At 32.7% G+C, this 5170-nt stretch overlaps 1 long non-coding RNA gene across 1 annotated transcript; it reads right to left on the bottom strand.

Annotated features, from left to right (window-relative positions):
• Positions 1–2905: 2905 nt before the first annotated feature.
• Positions 2906–4799, bottom strand: LOC112039423 (uncharacterized). Its single transcript, XR_002885996.2, has 2 exons — positions 4419–4799; positions 2906–3271 (listed from the first exon to the last, which is right to left on the bottom strand). It is a non-coding gene; the product is annotated as an uncharacterized LOC112039423 (long non-coding RNA).
• Between the last annotated feature and the right edge of the window lie 371 nt (positions 4800–5170).

Here is a 5170-nt window from a genome sequence, read left to right as displayed (position 1 = left end):
TGATGTTTCTTGAATAAGTTTTGTTTTGGGTATTTAGGAATTCATGGCCAATGGATATCAAAACTTATGTTCATTCCTTCTATACTCCATGTGTTTGATAAAATGCCCCAATGTAAAGACTTTGTCAATCTTTAAAGAATTTGGGTTCATACCTTTCATGAAACTTGTTTATTTCCATGAGAAAAGCTTAGTTCAATCATCAAGACTCATTCTTGGACATATTATCATGTGAACTCTTGGGTTTCGTGAACAATACATAAACATGTTACTTTGATTTGCAAGTCACTTTTAGTTTCTAGATTTTAGGTGCAATGCTATATGCATTAGATCAAGATTAGTGCTATGACCATGCTCTAAGTTGTACTTTGCTTATGCACAAGCAGTGGTGTTTAGTCATATCATCAATTGGGGACTAGTTTTGTAAGCTAATAAGAAATATATTTCTTACGAACATGATTCCCAAGACTTGTGAAACTATTTCTTAATTTAGTTTTACTCTGTGCCCTATTTGGCTACTGAGAAATTGAGGGAATATGAAAGAATACAATCCCATGGAATGAATGTCAACAATAAAGTAAGGGAGAATCAAATTCCATCAAATGAAGTTAAGTGTGCATTATGGTTTGCTAACTTCAATAGTTATAGTGAAAATTTAGATAGGCAAAAATCTTTTGAACTTCTTCTATCTATTTTTATATTAGCTCTTATACCTTGTGTAAGGTTGAATTTTATCAACCATTTTGTTGGTTTTATTCCGTGCCAATTTGCTTGTAATTCAGCATTTAGAAACTCTGTATTTAGGTGGGAATCATGTAAGGGTAGTGTGTGAGAGAGTGTGAAGAAAAGCTCAAAAGTGTGCAACTTAGCAGAGCCTCGCGACTAGATCTCGTGGCTAACTCGCGGTTTGCAAATCGCCAAAGGAGGCACACATGTGAAGCATGCAGAGAAGCTGAAGAGTCACACCAGCTAGAGCACTACAGGACAAAACTTCCAGTTTGGCAATTCTGTTAGTTCGCGACTTAGACTTGCGACTTAGTTAAGTCGCGAGGCCAAGTCACCAGACTATTCTATTTGGGAAAAACTGACTTTTCGCATTCCAAACACACATCAGTATAAATACCCCTTATACCCACAGAATGTAGAGAGCTTCCAGAGAGAATTTTGAGAGAGAAACCCTAGAGAAAAATAAGATTGACTCATCCACAATCTTCATAATTTGATTCTCCAAATTCCTCTACTCTCACCCTCTCTATTGTTACATCCTTGAGAGGTACATTAGTCAAATCCTTTTCTCAGCATACTTATATCTGTGAGAATGCATTTTGGTGCTTGGGAAGCAGTTAGGAAGGGACCAATTGATATTGGTTGATGCTATGGGCTATAGCGAAATCTGGTAAGCTAAAGAAGACAAAGGTTCGACACAACTTTGTTGGAGTAAGAAGCTTGGAGGGCTTAGGTACACTGGGTAGATTAGGCTTGAAAGGTCTTCTGCTAATCATGTATCCTAACTTGATTCTCTAGTGTATTATTGACCGCTTGGAGGGCGGCAAAGAGGTTTTATGCCGAGGACTTCGGTTTCCTTTTCGATAACACATCGCTATGTTATCTTTGTGTTTGCATCTCTCTTCACTTAATCTTTGCCATTTAATTTTTGCTGTGGTTGTGGTTTTATTTGGTTTAGAGTATCTTATCAATTCTATTTTAGCTTATTCTCATTTTCTGCATGTACATTGTTTGATAATAAGCTCGAATTGGTAATTTGTAAATTAGGAGTCTAAACGTTCAAGGGTGTTGCACACATTTTGAACATTCACTTTGTTTAAAGTTTAAGTTATCCTTACCATGAACAAAATCTTATTTTCACACCTAAAGTTAATAATTGATAGGATAAATCATTCATGTTATGCCTTATACGTTGCTTGCTTTACTATTAAGTTTCATTAAATAAGGATAGAAATTGGGAATCATTAGATTGACGAGCCTTTGTGTTAGCAAACTAGTGTGCATTTTAATAAACTTTTGAATACAATTAATGATGCAATGGTGGATACTAGATAGACATTACCTTGAGGTGGTTATATGATATATTTTCTTGGTGAACAATACCATAATGATTCTTTGCAATGTTTTAGACAAACTTGGAGTAGAGGGAGCCTCTACTTGCCAAGGATGAAGATAAGGATCAACAAGTTGAATGTGAAGGAGCTGTCATTATTGGCTTGGATGACAAGATGATATGGATAAGTGATGAAGTTCCAAGATTAAAGTCTGACTGGTCTCCTTAAACAATATGATTGATTAGTTAAAGATAGAAATTATTAATAACTTATTTCCTAGACTTTTGGAAGTGTAAAGGATAGGATTTGGTTGTTTGCTAGATAGTTATTATCAAGTTATGTTAATAGTTGGTGCTTATCATAAGTTGTATTGCACATATGTTGTGCACTGAATGCTATTTAAAAGGAAACAAATTAATAAAGATGGAAACAGAAAATTAACTCTCAAACTCATGGGTGACTGAGGTCACATATCTTGAAGTTATTGAAGTTTTAGATTTGATATATGTTAACTTCTTTTTAGTTTGAAACAAGTAATCTGGTAGAAAGATTTGAGTATTATGTTGTATTGTCCAATTTTGACACTTCAGCATCTTTGCTTATTTATACAAAACCATTACAAGTACGTATAGTACAAACCAAGAGAATATGATAGAATGTAGTTATTCTTTTCATGATATTTCAATTTCTCTAATGATGTTTGTGACTTTATCTTTTGAAATTTTATTAAGCCAATTACGGTAGTTTTGATTTTGTAAAAAAGATGGTAAGAGACTACATACATTTTTTTCCCATTAAAATTAGTAGAAAACACAATTGAATAATCAATTTAGTGACAAATGCAAATATCATTCTCAACTATTGATCATGTCATAGAAGATATAAGAGTATAATTTGATTACAAGGTTCTATTGACATATTGACTTATATTACAAGACTTATAATTTGAATAACAAAGGTTCTATTGACATATAGACTTATATTACAAGACTTATAATTTAATTACAAGGACAAAATAACAAAAGTGTGCTTCAAGATCAATTGCTTTGTCGATCTGAAATGGATAAATGCCAACCACTTTTGTCCAAAGGCTCTACCTATAACCATGCCGAGAATATTAAGCACTTGAATGGCCTTTCTTCGGTACAAGATTAAACTCAACACTGCAAAAAGGCTTTGTATCATCTTTTACATCTTGTAATAGATGACCAAAGCTATAAGTATTGAATTTGGTTGAGTAGAATTGAATACACCAATAGCTAAGCACATTCAATATTAAAATCATGTAAGTCAAGTTCTTGACTAACACAAGAGGACCTTCCAAGCCCTTGAATAGTTTCATTAGTTGGCTTATTCTATTGCTCTAGAAGCAAAGGAATGGAAAAAAGCAAACCACAAAATAACAAACTTGAGCAAGCCTAATATGCAAAAGAATCAATCCTTAAAATTTGGTATCAGGGTTTTATAATTGAACATCAATTTCATTGAACCAAAAATAGTAATTGAGCACCAATTTCAGAATGCCACTCCCCACCACACAAATTCAAAGCTAAAGTCCAACAAACCAAGTAATGTAGCAAAATTTTCTTACAAACACTGATACCAAATGAAGTAAAAATTATGATCAGTAGAACCATAGAAATGAAGTAAACACAAACATGATAAATATATCTAAAAATTATGAAGCTGGCTTCTATGGCAATGACCCACTTCAAATGGACTCATCAAAGAAAGACTCAAAAGGTGAAAATGAGATACACCCAACTAATGAGCAAATACTTGCTTCTTCTTTTTCACTCTAATTATTGTTGCAATAGTAGAAACAAAAGACTACACAAGTCTCTTGTACATGAAATTTGGGTGTGGTATCAAAACACCCTATAAATCCCATAGCTTTTGGAAATTATAATACCATAACATGCTTCAGAACTAGCCAAATATATATTATTAGATTCTTGTATTGTTGCAAAGCACCTATTTAAAATTAAAGATTTGAGTGACTGTTCCATAGATATAATTAAGTTACATTTTCTCAAATAGCTTATATGCAAAATCATCAAACACATGAACACGTTTAAATAGGGGAAAATGGAGTAATGCTCTCACAAAGACCTCATTCAAGGCAAAGCTCGGATTCACATATTGGTAATAGAAATAAAAATTAAAAAACTTAACAGTTCAACCAGGCCAAAGACATAAAATTTTTAGAACAAAAAAAAGAACCAAAATGAAATTTTGAAACAAAAAGAACAAGAAACTGCAATTGAAATCCAATGCACTGGTTCTCAGATCTAGAAGGTTTGGATTGCCCAAATTCGTACTCAAAGAAACAAGATGAAAGAATGAGAGAGAAAAACATACTCTTCATCAAGACGAGGAAACGTGGAGGAGTCCTGCGGCGATGAGCGGGGCAGTGTTGAGATCGCCATCACTGTTGACTGGGAAGTTGGAGACGGTAAGTTTAGGGTTGAGAGAAAATGAACCTAGGATCCCAAGACGTATTTCATATTCTTTAAAACAAATTTGAAAATTTTTCAGTTGCTAAAAATTTTCAATGACCCGTCCATTTCCATCTTAAATTTGAATTTGCTCTCAACATTAATGGATTTTTAAACCAACATTAGAGTAAGTCACATGTGTATGGTGACATGGCAAGAAAGCTCATGTCATCAATTTTAATGATCAGTCTTCTTCTTATTTGTTGGGACTACAAGGTCAGCATGCTGACCTTGTAGTCCCGAACTAGATAAGAACCCAATGATGATATGTTGTTACACATTTATGTTTAATATGAATAGATATGATTTTCTATTAATTTTATATCATCTATGAATTACACATATATGACATGGGTTCCAATGATGATATGTTGCTTTCATCTCTCAAATTTGATTTAGAGAACAATCTTATTTTTAGCTTATTATTAAGTATGTCTTGATATAATTTGATGATAAATTGTTCTATCTATTTTATATATATATATATATATATAGGAATCTATTTTATTATTTAATTTTACTTAAATTAGAAAATGTTATCTTATATTCTTTAATTAACACATAATTTTTGATTAAGCCGTGTATTGCACGGGCATAATATTAGTATTATATATA

The sequence above is a fragment of the Quercus suber genome, unplaced genomic scaffold (assembly GCF_002906115.3).
Source record: "Quercus suber isolate HL8 unplaced genomic scaffold, Cork oak 2.0 scaffold_542, whole genome shotgun sequence".
NCBI lineage: Eukaryota > Viridiplantae > Streptophyta > Magnoliopsida > Fagales > Fagaceae > Quercus > Quercus suber.
Note: the sequence above shows the minus strand (reverse complement) of the source record. Positions and strands in the feature narration are given on the sequence as shown.